Genomic DNA, 19,563 nt, shown 5'->3' on the forward strand with positions numbered 1-19,563 from the left:
CCCCATCCCTTGTCAGGGGGATGGGCTTAATGCGAGCTGATTTGCTGGAGGCTTTTGTTCCCTGGCATCTTTCCGCTTCTCTTTAGAGGGTCAGAGCAAATATGGCCCTGCAGGAATCTCAGGCTCAGAGCCACAATGTTGCACTCCACTCCCCTCAACAAATCATCCATCCTGTCTCCATCTCTGCAAATACCCAACTCCAAAGACTCCTGAATCTTCTGAAGGGGGGGGGGGCTGTTATGTTGATTCTCAAGTGTCTTTGCCCCAGGCAAAATTGCTCCACTCTTGCCTGAGGCCAGGCTAAGTAATCTGCTCTGATTTGCTCTCTGTGGCTTTTGTTCCCAGAAGGCTTTCCTCTCAGCTTTAGAGGATGAAAATAAAAATGACAGCCTTCCAGTCTCTGGCCCCAAAGCCAAAAGCTTGGGACTCCACTCTTCTCCCTCAGAGAAAATCAGTCAATCACTCCTCTCTCCCTGGTCTCTGGCAGCAATCCATTCTCAGCCAGCCTGTGACCAGGCATTCTCTCTCAGGCACAGGACCCCGTTTGGCGGCTCCAATCCCAGCAGACTCCTGTGGTGCACTCCCAGGCCACTCCTACCAAAGAATGAAGGGGGCTTTCTCCAGTTATGCTGCTTGCTGGGCCCCTGCTTGAAGGGAAGAGCTCTATTGTGCTGCAAATCAAAGTTTATAACAACCCTGAGCTGAAAGCCCACTCTTGGGCTCTGTCTTTGCTTCCGTCTCCCCCCCCCTCCAATACCTGGGAGCTCTGCTACACTTAGACACACCCAGTATTTCTGTAAACCCCCCACCCCCTGTCCTTAGCCACCTGAATGATGTCCCACTGGAGCAGACTTCTAGAAGTTCAAATTTGTACTCCACTGTTCTATCACTTGCTGGTATCCAGTAGATGGAGACTCTCTCCCCCCACAATCTATCTTCCCATATATTGCCTTGGGTTCACTTCTCTGCATCTCCTATCTTGCAGAAAATGGTGCATTTCTATTTGTAAAGTTCCAGCTATTCTTTTCTTTGCTCTCTGGTTGATTTTGCAGGTGTTCGGAATAGTTTGATAACTATCTAGCGGAATTCCTGGGACCAGAAAAAATTAAGGTCTCCTACTCCTCCACCATCTTGGACTCCTAATCTGTGTGTCAGTCATGGTCTCATTTCATTTTATGTTTTCATAATGACTAATGATATTCAGCATCTTTGCATGTGCTTATTAGTCATTTATTTATTTTCTTTAGAGAAATGCCTATTTTTTTTAAGATTTTATTTCTTTTAGAGAAAGAGAAAGAACATGAGTGGAAGGGAAGGGCATGGGAAGAGGGGAGTCTTCTGTGGAGCTAGATCCCAGGACCCTGGGATCATGAACCCAGTCACTTACCTGACTGAATTAATCAGGTGCCTGGGAAATGTCTATCTAAATCATTATCCTAGTCTTTGATTATGTTGTTTGTCTTCTTATTATTGAGTTATAACAGTTCTTTATATATATTGGATCAAAGAACTTTAGTGGAGATATGATTTTGAAACACTTTCCTCTAATTCAGATTTATCTTTTCATTTTCTTATTGTATTTGGAAGCTGAAATGTTAATTTTGATGAAGTACAATTTATAATTTTTTTCAATTATGAATTATATCTTTGGCATTGTGTCCAAAAAATCATAGTCTAACCCAAAAATATGGTTTTCTCATAATTTTTTTCTATAAATTTTGCAGTTCAGGGCTTTAAATTTTGGTCTAGGATGTACTTTGATTTAATTTTTGCATGTGATGTGAGATAAGTGTCTGCCATTTCTATTCCTACACTATTAAGTACTTTTTTTGTCATGAAAGGATGATTAATTTTATCAAATGCTTTTACTGTGCCTACTGAAATGGACATGTAGTTTTTTCCTTTAATTGATGGTTTATTGTGTTCATTTTTGCATGTTAAACCAACCGTTCATTTCTGGGATAAATTCTCCTTGGTCATGATCTGTAATCTTTTTTATGTGTTGCTGGATTCAGTTTGCTGCTATTTTGTTGTGGATTTTTATATCTAGATTTTTTAGAAATATTTGCCTGTACTTTTTTTTTTATGACATCTTTGCTTGTTTTATCAGGTTAATACTGACCTCACAGAATGAGTTGGGAAGTATTCCTTTGTCTTCTATTTTTGGAAGAGTTGTGAAGGATTTTATGTTATTTTTAAAAAATGTTTGGTAGATGAATGGATAAAGAAGATGTGATATATATATGTAAATATATACATATATATGTAAACATATACATATATATGTAAATATATACATATATATGAATATTTTCAGCCATCAGAAAGGATGATTACCCACCATTTGCACTGATGTGGATAGAACTGGAGGGTACTATGCTGAAGGAAATAACTCAGTCAGAGAAAGACAGTTATCACATGATTTCACTCTTATATGGAATATCAGAAATAGGGCAGAGGACCATAGGGGAAAGGAGGGAAAACTGAATGAGAAGTCATCAGAGAAGGAGAAAAACCATGAGAGATTCTTAACTATAGGAAACGGAGGTTTGCTGAAGGAGAGGTAGGGGGGAATGGGGTAATTGGGTGATGGGCATTAAGGAGGGAATGTGATGTTATGAGCACTGGGTGTTATATACAACTGGTAATTTGTTGAACACTACATCTGAAACTAATGGTGTACTATAAGTCGGCTAATTGAATTTAAATAAAAAACTGTTTGGTGGAATTGACCAGTAAAGCCATCTGTTTCTGAGTTTTCCTTTCTTTGGAAATTTTCATTACTAATTCAATCTCTTTCCTTGTTATTTGTCTGTTCAGATCTTCTATTTATTCATAAGTCAGTTTTGGTAATCCATTTCTGGGAATTTGTCCATTTCATTCAGATTATCTAACTTGTTTACATACACGTATCATAGCATTCACTTATAATCTTTTTTTATTATTGTAAGGTTTTTGCTTTCCCCTTCTGGATTCATTCAAGATTCCCTCTTTCTATTCACTTTCTGCAGTCAGAATATGATATGCCTGTGTGTGTGCACACTTGATATTTATCTCACTTGGTGTTTTCCAAGCTTCTTGGGTCTGTGATTTGGTATCTTCAATTTTTGGAAACTTTTTAGTCATTAATGCTTCAAATATTTCTTCTGCCCTGTATTCTTTTCCTTTTCTTTCTGGTACTCCAGTCACATGTATAGTCTCGGTATCCTTTTGATACCATCCCATAATTTTTCCATGCATATTTTTTCTTCCCCACCCCCCACTTGACAGAATCACTAGAAAATTTTTCCTGATCTTCTTTGTGAAAGAAAGATTCCCGGAGGGAATATCCACAAAAGTGTGGCGAGACCCCTTTGTTTGTAGCTCCCAGGAGTTTTTCACTCCCCCACTAGTCCTTTCATAATATAACCTCCAACAACCTTTCATAATATAAGTGAATTAAGCAGTTCTATTGCTGATAGTTTTCAGCAGGTATCGTCTATCTAAGCAAAGCTGATGCATATGTCGCTCCAGATTTTGATATGTTTGCTTGCTCTGCTGCCTCATCCTCTGAGTCCAAGAAAAGTAATTGTTTTGTTTGCCCAGCATTTTCCTTTTCTTTTAAGATTTTATTTATTTATTTGACACAGAGAGCACAAGCAAGGAGAGTGGTAGGCAGAGAGGGAGAAGCAGACTCTTCACTGAGCAGGGAGCTTGATGTGGGGCTCGATCCCAGGATCCTGGGATCATGACCTGAGCCAAAGGCAAATGCTTAACCATCTGACCCATTAAAAAAAATGCTCAGTATCATTTGGCATCAAAGAAATACAAATCAAAATGACAATGAGACAGTACCTGATACCTGTCTGAATGGCCAAAATTGGTGCACCTGGGTGGCTGATCTGTACTTTCGTCTTCCCAGTTAGGAAGTCAATCATTTTCATATTGACAAACAAGAGTGTGGAAAAGGTTTGTGAAAAAGGTACTCAGTGAGGTCTTTTGAGTGTCATTTAGCATTCCAAACTGGCTTCAGTATGACCAAGGACCCCACATTACTGAAGAATAGTTAAGGTGAAATAACTATGAATAAAATAATTTTTTTTTTTTGCTGTTTCTAGACAATGTCCATCTTTTATTCAAATAGACCTAAGATTTGATAATGTGTCAAGCCTTATGCTAGGGCTCTGTATTTCTCTTCTTTGGATGCCATAACAAATTACCACAGACTGACTGACTTAAACAGCAGAAATTTACTTTTTTGCTGTTCTGGAGGTTGGAAATCCAAGATCAAGATGCCAGCATGTTCAGTTTCTGATGATAGCTCTTTTTCTGGCTTGCAGATGGCTGCCTTTTCGGTGTCCTCACGTGGGGAAAAGAAAATGAGTAAGCTTTCAGATGTCTTTCTTATAAAGACAATAATCCTATTGTATTAGAGCCCCACCCTTATGACCTCATTCAACCTTAATTACCTCCATAAAGCCCCTGTCTCTAGATAAAATCACATTGGGAGTTCAGGCTTCAATATTTGAATTTTGTTAGGACACAAACATTCAGTCCATAGCAGGTGAATCTGACAGAAGGATCACTGTTATGTACAATCTGCATGTGCCTACAACAGAAATAGGCAAATGAGCTTCAATGAAGAGGGGCATTAATATATTAATCGTAACTTTAAAATTTGATAAAATAAATGGGAAGAGAGGGAACTTGAATTGCACATTGAAATTTTTGCTTCATTCCCACAGATCATAGCTTAGCAGCAGAGCATGTAAAAAATGGAGAGTGGGAAGTCAACAGTCACTTAGTGTAAATTCACATTAGCCACAGATTAAAAAGCTGCTATCAGGATAGGTTATAAAAGTAGAATATCTAAAACAAGGGAGATGATAATCTTGCTGTTATCTGTGCTTGCAAGATGACACCTGGAATATTTTACTCAGTTCTGGATGCCAGAATTCATGAAGATTATAAATAAACCAGCATTCACCTAGATGAATGACCAGGGTAAGGATGGGTAAGGAATGCAAGACTACATCATATCAGGGCACCAAGGTACAACCTCAGTCAGTTGAGTGTCCAACTCATGATTTTGGCTCAGGCCATGATCTCAGGGTTTTGAAATTGTGTTCTGTGTCAGCCTCCATGTGGAGCCTACTTAAGATTCTCTCTTTTCCTCTGCCCGTCTTCCCCACACTCTCTCTATCTAAAGAAAATCCTAAAAACTATATCGTATAAAAAGTGGTTGAAGAAACTGGTAAGAGTGGTTCAAAGAATAGAAAACTAAAAGGACTATGATCTCACCTTTAAACATGTAAGTGAATAATAAAAAAAAAATAGCATGTTACTTTTTGGAAACATAATTGATTATAAAGGAAGAACACTCAAATAGAACCATCTGTAGATGGAATGGGTTGAGTTGAGACATTGTGAGCTTCCTGTCATTAATGGAATGTAAGTACCAACTAGATGACCACTAGTAGGGCTGCTATAGAAGGAATTCTAGCATCAACTGAAAATTGGACTAAAACAACTTTCAGGGCTCTTCCAAATTGAAGACTCGTAAAGAGTATGACTATTAAGATCACCAAGGAATTATTTCTTCTACAAAACAATTTATCAAAGACTTTCATTTAAATATTAAACAATTCTGATGTATTTGATCTAAAATTAAACTTTCTAATTGGATAAACTTAGACACAAATTAAACCACAAATGCACTTCTTTCCCATTATACTTGTTTGTTATGTGTACTGGAGCTATTTCTGGAGCTATTTTTTTTTTTTTAATCACTAACGATCTTCAATAATGGATATGACACAAGCCCACTTATACATCTTATTTTATTGCCTCATGATAGTACTCAATTGGTTGGCAAGTATTTTTGAGAATTTATTCTATTCTGAGCAGGATAGGGCCCAAAAAGTAATAGAAATCTCACAGAGAGTCCCTGCCCCCAAGGATTTCCACTGTCCTCAGGGAATCTATAGGCACAGAAAAGCCCAAGGAAATGGACCAGGCTCTAGAATTTGACACAGGTTAATGTGGGTGAGAATGGTCAAGGTACAAAACATAAGCTAAAATGTACAGGACTGAAATTCTATTTATTACTCTTGGATACATTTCTTTTTCTTGTGTCCTTACCTCGGGAATGGAATCACTTAGCAGCAAGTTTTCCAAGCAAAAATTTCAGATATCTTTAATATCACCATACCCCTCTATGCAAATCATCAAATCTATTGGTAGATAATGTCAATTTTACCTTTATCTCCTACATTTTTTTTGTTATACCTGTCGCCACTATAACCAAAGGTGCTTGGAAAATTACAAATTCTACTAACTGGTTTCCCTGCCCCTGCCCCTATTTGTTCTCCACATTATAAATGGAATGATCTTCCCCAACTCCAACCTGAACAAGCCACTCTACTCAAATCTCTTCATTGGTACCTCATTGCTCTGAAGATAAAATTCCTACACCATTGATGGGGCACTGAAAGTCTGGCCCCAGCCTCTTTCACCAGCATCATTTCTTGCCTCTTTTATCCTCTGTGTTCCTGCTATAGTTAAGCCATTTAAAATCTTAAATTTCCTTCCCCTGCTCTTGCTTGCCTCCAGACCTATCAGCATCCTAACTCTTTCTGCATGGAAATTACTTTTCTGTCTCCTTTTAGATGGTATTTCTTTGAGAAATCATTCTTGACCACTCCCTCTCCAAATCTAGGTTTGGTTCTTTTCCTCTGTGGTACTAATACCCTATATTTTCCACCATCATATGACCTTTTCCATACTACAGTGTAATGGCCTGTTCATTTATCACTATATTCCATTAGCCTGTCAGTTGTGTGAAGACAGTGACTTTAGCAGTCTTGTTAATGTATATTTAATTATTAACCTGTTACAGAGTAAGCACTGAATAAATAGTTGAATAAATGAGGGTGAGGCATACCAGAACATGGAGGGAGACTAGTATCAGCAAAGGCAAAGAGATTGAAATAAACATGACACATGTATGCGCTGGGGAATAAGCAGGGAGGACATGTGTGAAGTGAGGAGAACTGCCTGATAGTAGGTGAGTGCGTGCATGCGTGTGTGTTCAGGCAATCAAGATTGGAGGGTCAGAGTGGAGTCAGATCGTGGAGGACCTTGAGTAACAGAATGAAGAATTTCAACTTGCTAAACTACATAGTAAGAAATTCTGTGAACAAACATTTTTAAATCTCTTGCTTTGGACCCCCAAATAACTGCTTTCTATATACTGCTTCTCCTGAAATATAAGGGGAAAAAACAAGGGCAGCACAACTTATTAGTTGGTTGACATTGGACAAATTCTTTTTTCAAACTTTTTGTTTTTATCAGCCATTATTATTGAGAACTCACCTGTGGTAAGCATACAGTTCTACAAGTGTGACAAACTTGTATAGACACGTAACCACCACCACAATCAAGATAAAGAACGTTTCTTTTACTCCCCTCAAATTCCCTCATTCCCTTTTGCAGAAATCCTGTGCTCCCAAAGCTGGACCCTGGCAACCACTGATCTGTTCTTCAGACCTATAGTTTGTCTTTTTTGTAATACCATATAAATGGAATCATGTAATATATAGCCTTGTAAGCTTGGCTTCTTTCATGTGGCATATTATGTCTTTAAGATTCATTTATGTTTATTACCATTATTAGTAGGCCATTATTCATCAGTTGATGGGCAGTTGAAATGTTTACAGTTTGGGGCTATTACAAATAAAGTTGCTGTGGACATTCAAGTAGCAGTGGTGCTGTGCTTGCTAGCTCCTCAACTCAGACCAAAGGTGACTGGCAAGAGATGAACGGCCCCTGAGAGAGACTTTTGGACTAAGAACCCATGAGGATTTAACATTCCTCTCTCCCTTCACCCAGTCTAATCCATCAGCAGCACCATTTATAAGGGTATTTTTATTGCTGACCACGATTTAAAAAATAGTCGTTTTTCATTTCACGAAGATTTTTTATTTGTATCTTCTCTCTCTCCTTCCCATTTTCTGTATTTTCCCATTTACATGTACTTCTCTTCGGTTTCTGTGCCTTTTTTCTCCTTTTTCTCCTTTTTTCTTCTCTTCCTTCTCTCCCTGTCTTTTCAATCTGTTCTTCTCTTTTCCTCTTACCTCCTCCTCTCTTTTTCCTTTCATTTCCTTCTTCCTTCCCTGTCATCTTCTGCTATAGAAATTTGTATTTACAAAAGGTTTAAATCAAGGATGTAGCCAATTTATGTGAACTGTTACATATCATAAGCATTTTGTGCATTGCCAAGTCATTTTATTTCCTTGTTTTAACTGGAAAGAAACTAAGCACTCAGTTCCATTTCTATTACATTGGATCACATCAGTCAATTACACTTAATTTCTTTTAGCAATTTTGAAAATTTCAGCAGACTAGAGCTTTTATGTTTTGCTTTAAAATACGCAGTTGTTGATTCCTATGCTGCATACCACTGCCAACCCGTCCTGCCCTCCATTAAAACGCCTATGTTTTGACAAATTGGAGTCATTAGTATTTCAGCCCTCTGAAATAGGTTTAATCATTCAGGTGGTGATGTTCTATGTACAAACTTTGTATTAACAGACTCCCCCATTTCTTTTCTTGTTAAATAGGAACCTGATATATTTAAGCATCCTAGATTAGTGTTACAGGTGCACTTTCAGCCCACCCACGAGGACCCATGCTCAGATTCCCATGTTTAATGACAGTGAGCATTAGGGGGACTAAAGAACTTCATTTTATAGCTTTATTAGGATTGCTCCTTTTGTACCTAGGCTCTTTTTCACAAGGCTTTGGCTTAAGAGTATGCTAGTTAATTCGTATTCTGTTTCCTTTCCCAGGATCATGAAGCCCATCCTTAAACGAAATACAGAGGTGGGGGACTTATGGTGGTCTGGTCTTGCTAGCTGTGAGTGAGGAAGCCCAAGAACAAGGGGAAGTGAAAGAGGCCACAGGGAAGTATGGTGTTTAGTGTATGTAGAGAAATAGTACCAGCATCAAAGAACCAAATTGAAACATCACTATCTTAGGAAAATAGTTTTAGGGAAGGACAGGAGAAGGAAAGGGAGAGGAGAGAAGGGACAAAGCAGAGGAGAAAGGCTACGGGAGGCCAGGCCACTGAGCAGTCCCTTACTTGCCTGGTTTCCAGACTATTCAGCATCCGACTGTCTCCCCGCTAAATAAGTGCATCTTAGCGTATGGCTACTACCCAAATGTTCCCCTCATCCTGCTATTTTCATTGAACACTTCAAGTACAGGTCTGCCAAGCACAGAGCTGGGCTGCATTATGCTCCCTTGTTTCCCACTCTATCTTTCTATTAATGCAGATGAAGATGGATTTAGTTTTCTGTGAAGCCACAACACACAACTGAATCATATTGAGCTTACAGTCCCTGAAAACCCCTGAATCTTTTTTACATGTGCTGTTACTTAGTCATGTCTCCTCCTTTGCTTGTGCATCTGGTTGTTTTTCAACCCAAATGCAGGATTTCACATTTAAGTTCCATAGTTTGTGAACATTTAAAAATTAGTTTGATGTATGTGTTATTAAGCTTATTTCAGACGTTTTTGAAAATAACATTTTGAAAATAACTCATTAATTTTGCAGTCAAGTAAATGTCCTGTTTTGTTTTCATTCTGAAAATTAATTAATTTTCAGAATGAAGACACAGATAATTAAGCTTTCAAAGACATTTAGATTTTCAAAATTCATCTTTAAAATGTAAATGTTCTCAAATTTAACCTGTTGATAAATAACAGATTTAAATTCGTCTTGCCGTCGATTTCAGCCTGAGGTGGAAAAAAAAAGTGGTATATGTTTAGACTGTCTCCATCCTAAAATGGTGCAATGCTGCAGAAACAACCATGGTCCATTGTTGCTTTATTTTTGCATTTACTTATCTTTAGCTGAACGTTGAGATGGGCCAGAAACAAATAAGTTATTTGTTACATAAGTGAAATGGTTAATGTATTTCAAGAAATTTTTAGATCTTTCTTAGTGTTTATGTGTATTTTCTGTGTTTTCATCCTTGGAAAAGATACAAATTATTTAGAGCCAAAATTAAAATTACATTAAAATAACTCAATATAACCTTATTACTTTGTGATAAACATGAGTCTTAGAAAAATCTCTTTGTTGATTTTTCCATTTGAATGATTCTAGCAGATGTCATTAAGTTATAAGGTGATGGATTTATAAAATTACAGAATGGTCTTCTCATTTTAAGGGAAAATGCAGGTTGTTGTTAGCTTTTGTTTCTCTCCCTAAACTGAGGGAACACAAATTCAAAGAAAACTTTCTCAAACTAAAATGCATAATTAGTATATTTCCAGCTCTGCTCAATTTATGCCCAGTCCTTTATAACTACTGAGAATACCATTCAAAAACATCTTTCAAAAGTATCATAAGTTGTTATGTCCATTATCAGCTATAATAGCTATATTATTTACATATGGCATATCAGAATCCACTTCAAAGACACCATTGCCTCTGAACAGATTGTTTCTTCTGCAATTAGGGGCTGTATACTAAGCTAGCTAAGAAAATAAGCATTAGCCTCATGTACCTAGGCTCTAAATTTAACAGCATTGTTGTGAAGGTAAATTAACAAAATGGATTTATGGGCATTTGGGGAGGAAGGAACAACAGTGCTATACATAGACAAAGAATTATAATAACAATAATAATCATCAGATCTGACCTAGTGGAAATTGGACAGCAGAACTAAAAGCAATTTTACAAACCTTTCAAAACTGTCTTTTTTTTCCCTATTTGTTTCCATGGCAATCTTTATTTGTGTAAAAGGCTCACCATTGGGATTAATTGCACCATTAGTCCAAACTTTCTCTCCACCTCATTTTCCAAAAGTCGCCTACCACCTGTCCATTTAAACAAATACACAAGTAAGTTCAACTAAACAACTAGTTAATTCAGTAAAATTCGTTCAAATGCCTTAGGACCTGACTATCTCAAGATGATTTGAAGATGCTAGCCTTTGAGATGACATTGTAGGTAACATGGCCAACTGCAAACTAAGAATGGGTTTCTTCCACTATAACTGACAACTAAAGTAAGGAGAGATTGGTAATGCCAAAGGAAGGAAAATCAACAGAAATAAATGTGACAAGAAGAGCAGAAAATGTTAGGATTCTGATTAGTTTTCTTTATCATAATGTCTAAAATTGTAATGTGTATATATGAATTATAAATTATATACATGAACTATAAATTATACACACACTATATATGTATACATATTTTACACACACATTTCCTCGCGGCTTTTTTGCTTTACCTGTTCAACCTAGTGTGTTTTCTATAATTTGAACATAAATTTAGATTTAAAGAAATGTTGCAAGAACCCTATAAAAAATTCCCAGATAATACCTCGTTCTCAGATCCTCTAAATTTCAACATTTTAATATATTTGTTCTTTCTATATATATTTTTATCTTTATATTGTATTAATATATATATTTCTATTACTCTCTATATAGTATAATTCTCTCTATATGTGTGTATATAGACCATATAATATATATAAACCATATAATATATTTTTTCCTGAACCATTTAAGAATAAGTTGAAAATATAATATTCACATCACCCCCAAAATGGTGCATATTTCCTAACAAAGAATCCTGATTATTTCTTAAATCTGCCCTAAAGTGTTCCACAACTTTTTAAAGTTCTTTTTAATCATAAATTATTTGTTGTCTCAGCAGAAAATAATGGATAAAGATAAAAGAGCAGTATCACCAGTAATTCTCCACCACATAAAAAAATGAGCAGGATGAGCATACTGCTTTCTTTGAAGTGTTTTCTATGTAAAGATTACAGGATATCACCACATATTTGTAAAAGATATAACATTTCTCAAAAGCTTCATCAATATAATTTTTATTTTTATTTTTAAATTTTTATAATTAAACATTTTTTTATTATGTTACGTTAGTCACCATACAGTATAATTTTTAAAAATCCAGTGCATGGCAGCTCATCTTTTATCGGGGAAAATATTTGCATTTGTTAGCTTCTGCTGTAAAAACAGCGACAATTTTGCCTCTCACTCTTTCTCCCCACCAACATTCTAGATTCAGTGGTTTCTATCTTCAAAATAACTCCCTTCCTCTTTCAGTTTTCAGCCGCTTTATTAACTCAAAATTCCTCTTTTCTAGGTGACAGATGCTGAACTATAACAACACAGGTTTTAGAATCAGAGAGCCCGGATCAAATTGTAGCTCCACTGCAGACTAACTTGTGTGATCTCAGGCAATCTGCTTAACCTCTCTGGGCCTCAGTTTTCTGGTGTGTAAGAAAGGAATTCTAACAGTGATGCATCGTTATGAAAACAGAACCTGCCTCACAGTCAGCATTCAACAAATGTCCTTGTCGTCATTGTTCGAAGCACCCAGCAGGAGTGTTGTGAAGGCAACTGTGACAATGTATGGAAAATCTTAACATGGTGTCTGAAAAATGAGAAGTGCGTGATAAATGGTAGCTTGTATTAGTGTGATTTCTGTATTAGGCATAGGAGATACACAGATGAATAAGTCACCCTCTCCACTTTTGGAGAACTAACCATCTAGTATTTACAGCTGTCAGATTAATCTGACCAAATTTCAGAGTTCAGTTCAAATGTGAACTTACCCACAAGGCCTTCACTGATCCTCTCGACCAAAAAGAATATTAAGAATGTTATCCTTTACTAAACTTCCATGACCTTTTTTTCTGCTCTTTTCTTATCAAACTTTAACACATTGTACTTTTACTTTTGTTTACACGTCTTTGTTCCCACTTCTAGACTTTTAGTTACTAGAAAGGCAGTGAATGGGTTGTATTAATCTTTTAGCTGCCAACATACGCACAGAGCATTTTGCATTCTTTGGTTCCTCCCTCCTTCCATCTTTCATGTTTATAATGGGCATTTAATAAAGGTCAGTTAAATGAATAAGCATTAGAGTTAACCATATGAAGTTCAAGAAAACATATGTTACCAAGTCTGTCTCATGTATTTTCAAAAAGTATAAAATTTAAGCTACTTCTTGAGGTCATAAGAACAGACTTCCACTTCATGTTGAGTCTGCATTGAGTTCCACTTGGTAACTTTTTGGCGCCATCTTATAGCTATTTCAAGTGGGATTCTTTCGTGGTGTACATATTTTTAAAATATTGTCATGCTGTGCCCAGGATAGTCACAGAACTTCCACAGCAAGTGCTCCTTGTTGAAGTACAGAGTTATTAATAATGACAAGTCATTTGGATACTTTAATAAGCGTCCAGCACTATTTCCATTAGTTAATATATATTTTTAACATCACAGTGCCTAACGGCAATCATAGTGTAGGTTTCCTTGGCACTGCAGTTTCCCCACCGGATTATGCCATCCTAAGTTACTGGAGAGCTTGTTAAAAATACTAAGAGAAAATCTTCTGTAAGTAAAGGACACATAATTAATCAAAAAGATCTTTAATGCCAAGTAGGCAAACCTTTTCCTCTACTCCTTTTAGGACACGTAGAAGACTTTCCATATTTTTTTCTCTACATTCCTACCCTTCCTCCTCCACTTGCTCACAGGGGTTTAAGGAAAGGAGATTCGATAGGGCCATCCACCAATCTCTCCAGAGCCGTCTACACCCCAGCCAATCTCAGACACCAAATGACATCCAAAAATTCAGTGGCCATAGTTTGCAGCAAGTCAGTTCTGTATCCTTAGTACTGACAAAGTTGTGAAAATAGTTTCTCATAATTAAGCATTGGAATGTATTTGCCCAGATACTTAGTAAAATTATTCATTGATTAATATACAGGCCTTCTCCTGTTTTGCTTATTCATGTATCCTCAGAATTAGAAAGCAAAGTAGGTGTGCAATGAATATTTGTTAATAAATGCACAAATAAATAAAACCCATTTGCCTAAGATCTCATAGTACCTAAACACGTTAAGCACTGAAGACAATTGTTTCGTTTTTTAAAGTACCGATACGAAACAGCTGCTCTAATTTTTATCAGGTGAATCCCATCAAGTACTTCTACTAATTTCCTATAGGAGTTTTGAGTATTTCTGAGAATTCAGGTGAGACTTCTATTAAATCACCTGTTGCATTTGAATTTATTGCAATTAATTTTGATTTTCCTTTCCCTACACACTCTCTCCTTCTCTAAACTGTCCTCTTCCAAATCCCATAATTAACTGATGTGCTGATTGGGCAGTTGTCTGATTGGACACATTGGAATCTCACACAGACTCCGATCTAAAAATTACCAGACCTCTGAAAGGGGTCAATTTTTTCATACATGGGTATTTAATATGTGTAACTCTAATTGTAATCTCCCCCATCTTCAGTTTTTGTTTTCTTTTAAAACAGAAACCTGAACTACTATGAGCCTGAATTAGAGGGACAGGTGGATTGCCAGCTCTAGAAGTGGCCTCTGAGCCCTGTCCCTGAGGATCTGTGCCCAGGATAGCATAACTAATGGCAGAGAGAGAAGGTCATTTTCTTCTTGGTTGGAAACCCTCCCTTTAGACTTAGATCATAACCTGGCTTTTCAATATGAAACAAATAAGAAATTTTACCAAAAAGTTCTAGGGGACACACATGGCCCTGAATGATCTGACTTCTATCCAGGTCTCTAGCCTCATTTCCAGCCACTCTCCACACATCTTGTGCTGCCATAGATTGCAATTCTTTGCCCTGTATTTCCCCCCCAAAAGTGAATCACAGAGTGGAACATCAGGGAGACACCAGATGGGCGAAGCAGGCAGAAGTTTTGCAGTAGGAAGCCTTATAGGTGCCCTCACCAGGCCAAATGATAGGGATACTTGAGTCTGGGGAACTTAGATGGAGAACCTCCTAAGTGCTGCCAGTCAGAAATCACTGTTTTCTCCACTATGCTCCCATAATGCTTTGACAGTGAGTCTTTGAAAGTGTACCACGATCTGCATTATATTATACTGATCTGTGAATGGCATACATTTCCCACTAGATCATAGTCTTGAAGAGAGTTCTATCTTTATTTTCTCATCTTTCTCATCACTTTTTATAATGCTTTGGTACAACTGGGCTGAATACAAGTGTTTTACTTGTCTGAAAAGAAGGATGATGGGATGAGACCCAAGAGAGTATCCATTTGAGTCCTATTCAGATTCCCCCCGCTCCTCATTACTGTCCTGTCTCCACCCGCACCATCATCACCAACTGAAATCCCAGATACTATTGTAAAGAGATATTAAAAAAAATGATTACTTTGAGGCTAACCAAGAGTTCTATATTAAGATTTAGCTCACAGTTATCGAATATTCATTTGACTGATGAGGAGATGGAGACTCAAATAACTCTCAGCAGCTTGCCAAATGTCACACGATTACCCGGCTAGTAAATGGCTCTGCCAGGACTGAAATTCAAGCCCCCGATACAAAGTCAAATTCTCTTTCCACAAACACTAGAACATTTATATTAACTCTTCTCACTTTCTACTTTATAGTTCGAATACACCTAGTTGCTTAACCAGTAACATTTTCTGTGCACCATCAGTCAGGAAGAAGCTAAATATTCTGAATACATGAGGTTCATTTTATGTACATCTTTGTCTCGCTGTCTATTTACACCTTTATTTTATATGATGTTTTCCAGTGTGTTTGTATATGTATATATTCAGGTATCTGGCACACTCATGTATTTATACACATGGGCATTTATTTTTTATTTATGCATTTATGTATTTATCTTACTTGTAGGGCTATGAAGCTCTTACTCCCAATGCTATTGGAAGAGATCATATCAATTAATTATACTTTAATTTCCTACAGTATTTCTGAGGATTTCAGCTTCAACCTGGTGTTGAATTTCAACTGAAAGACCCCTCCCCCCCACCCCTTCAGCTCTTAAGCTTCTTCGGGAGAGGACAGAGAGAGCAGTTGTGTGCAGAACCAAAGAGCTGAGCTCTGGAAACACCTCAAAGCCAACAGAAGCCTCAGCTACGAGAGCAGGAAAATAAGAAACAAAAACTACCTAAGCTTAAAAGAGAATGAGAAAATTGATGACAACAAGCAAAAAGTACTGCGGTGCTGCAGAGGAACCACGGACCTCAGGGATCAAGACATACAGCTGGCCTGGAAGAGTGAGCAGCAGGCAGAAGCCAAAGAAAAGGCCAACAGGAGGGGGCTGATGTTTACCACCTGGAAAGTGATACAGGACCATGTGAGCATTTTAAAAGGCAGGCAGGTAAAGCTCATCAAAGACTATAGGACACTGATGAATGAGGTCACAGGGCTTAAAGAAACCCTCAAGAAAGGAAAATTACAGAATAAATATCATGGAAGAGAGAACTGGTCCAAATGAAGACCAAATTGAGCTTCAGTCTCAAAAGTCTAAAACTTTAAGCAAACAGCTCTTCACAGTACAAGAAAAGGTAAAGGATCTCGAAAACACATCAAAGAGTTATAATATTCATGTATCTGGCATCCCTGAAGGTACAGAGAATGAGAGCAACCTTAAAAACATTATTAAGGAAATTACTGGAAAAGGTTGTTGAGAGCTAAGCATAGAATTCAGCTTACATATAAAAAGAATTTACAGGTCCCTACTCAAATACAACTCTCAAAGTAACAGTCCAAAACACATAATTGTACATTATGATTTTAAAAGATTTTATTTATGTATTTGTGAGAGAGTGAAAGCTATGTATTTGAGAGTGAGAGCTAGAGAGAGAGAGAGAGCACACAAGCAGAGGGGCAGAGGGAGAGGGAGAAGCAGACTTCCCACTGAGCAGAGAGCCTGACACAGGGCTCCATCCCAGGATTCTGGGATCATGATCTGAGCTAAAGGCAGACACAACCGACTAAGTCACCCAGTTACCCCTACTTGTACAGTTCTTAAACCTGGAAGAAAAAGAAATAATCTTGCAAGTTGCTAAAAAAAAAAAATGGTGAGTTGATTTCCAATAAGGTGAAGAAGGGGTTGACGCTTCCCTGTGCCTTGCTTACAGTGGAAGAGAGAGAAAGTTGGAGCAACATCTACTACCAGATGAAGGTCTGGGATCTAAAGCCCTGAGTGAACCATCCAGCCACCTATTTGAGGATGAAAGAAGAATCTTTGACCATCAAGATGGCTTTAAGTCATTTGTCAGCCGAACTCTGCAACTCTTGGTTTTACTGGAAACACCTGCAGCCCAGGGACAGGGTGCTCCTGGAGATAAGTGGACTAAACTGATTTACAAAGCCAAGTTCCTTAATAGAATGTGGATCTTAGTTGGGTGATTAATTGCATTTTTGCCAGCGTAGTTGTGAAAAACCAAGTAACAAATGTAATGTTGACCAAGTTGAGTGTAGCTAGCTAGCTAGCTAGCTATTCTGTGTGAGAAGAGTAAAAATGAAAAAGGAGAAGAATGAAAGAGAGATACGTGGGGGAGATGATGTGAACATAGTAAGATAATAATTTGGTGGAATAGGGAGACTCTGGAATCTGATGGTTAAAATAGGAAAAATAATTTTATTGTAAATACAAAAGCAATAAACTGTATTAACAGACTTATTTACAGAGTCTTCCATCCTCTCTGCTAAGGGTACTTGGACCTTTCAGAAAATTTGACAGGATCCTAGAGCACAAAACAAGTAGAACTGGAAAAGATGCCTGCACATTGAAATGATTGCCTATAAACTGGTATTTTTAGAAACAGATTGTAAACAGTGGGTGATGTTGCCATGATGTGTTTTTAAATTGCTAATTTGTGTTGCTCTTGCCGTTTACACATCTCCATTTAACTTTAATTATATAATTGGTTAATCATACAATAAATGGGAGTAAAAGAACCCTATTGTTAACTTCTTCACTTTCCTTTGGACAAGTGATTAAAAGCTCCCAAACAGCAGGCCCTCCCCTCTTCCTCCTCCTCCCCAACTCATGAAAATGCCTACAATTTGGACAGACTTGGAGGCAAGATAGGCTTGGAAGCAGAAAAAAAGCTTTTCTGGCACCGGCACTTCTAAGTATGCTGCCTATGTCAGACCGAAACTCATAGAGGCCGCTCTGCCTGCCCATACCAGCCAGTGGGGCTGGGCCCACCTCTTTCCTTCTGGGGCCATCAACTTCATCCAACACCAGAAAAGGGGACACTGAAATACTTTGCAGCCTACCCTCAGAGACCGCCTTTGTTTTATCCATCTATCCCTGAAACCCTACTCCCATGTACCCAGACACTCACAACGTATAAGCTCACATGCATCTTCTCTCTGTTCCTCATATAAATAAAAGGCAACTTGTGACACTAGGAGGATTATGGTAGGGAACACTGGGTCAGTAGTTTACCTTTTTGGTGAATGTTACGTAGACCAAACAGAACCTTGTGGCCCTGCTAGATTGGAACATGACAAAACCTCATTTTCTCTATCCACCCATTAACCTTAAGTTAAATTCAACTGGGTAATCACACAGTTGGTTTGCTTTGTGACAGGCACTGGGAGCCTGATCGTGCAGGCCTCTTTGCCTTCTGGCTCACAATGCCTCGTGACTCCCAATGTGTGCTCTGATTAAATGTTTCGGTTCTGGTTCATCACTTATATTTGATTTATTCTAGGAATCTTCCCTCAAGGTCCTGAAAACACCCTCAGTTATAGCTTCTGGAAGTGACTTAGTGCCCCAAACTGTGCCCGTAGCAATTGAAATGCTTGATAAAGGATACGTTGAAACTCAAGTTGTGGGCAGGCGTCAGCTTCCATTTCTACCACCAAAACGAGGTGCCTCCCACCTCCAGAGCTCAAACCTCAACCAGGTCTTGCTGAGGGAACCTAATCTGTCTTCTTGGGTCTCCCCACTGTCCCAGACCACCACTTGAATTGCTTACTCATCTACTTCACATACCCTCTCCCTTGTAGAAGAGGGTGATGGTTGAGGGGTTACTAGGGAGGGAAAGGGGTGCTAAAATATTAGCAACCTTCTGAACACACCGAATACTCAAAAGGTCTGGCACAGTCCTTAGGTGGTTTGCCACAGCAGTGAAGTGGCGGATGGGCGGAGGGGGCCACAATGCTCATGGCTGTCTTGAGGGTGTAAGAAAATTGTCAGGATTCTTGATAGCTCCTGTTTGCCAGTGAGAATCACTGTCTTAAAACATAAAACTGAAAGTGGTTTGCTTGTAAATGTTTAACAAACATTCTGGCAGAAAAAAAAAAAAAACTGATTTGTAGCATTTGCTTATTCAGTCCTGTAAATTCTCTGGCCCTAGCCAATTTTAAGATGCCAAAATAATATTACTGAATGCTGGGTTGGGATGAGGTGTACGCATTCAGCTCTCCTGAGCCAAGGCTAGCCAGTTCCACTACGTCACTGGGAAGAGGTCAGTTTTGCCCTGTGTTTCTCCTGCCTGGACTACTGTAAGTCGGATTTAACTTGAAAAAGATTTCTTCTTCCTACACTGCATTCAGTTATGGAAAAAGACTCCCAGACCACCCTGTGTGCAGTATCAGGCCCTTGATGCCTTTCCTTTTTCTTGTCCCGCCCTCTTGAAGTTTTCCTAGCACTCTTCTGGTTCTCACTACGCTTTTGTAAGAGAGTTGCTCTTTTCTTCTAAACTGAGAG

The sequence above is a fragment of the Mustela putorius genome, unplaced genomic scaffold (genome assembly GCF_011764305.1).
Source record: "Mustela putorius furo isolate JIRA1106 unplaced genomic scaffold, ASM1176430v1.1 tig00003899_pilon_pilon_pilon, whole genome shotgun sequence".
Lineage (NCBI taxonomy): Eukaryota > Metazoa > Chordata > Mammalia > Carnivora > Mustelidae > Mustela > Mustela putorius.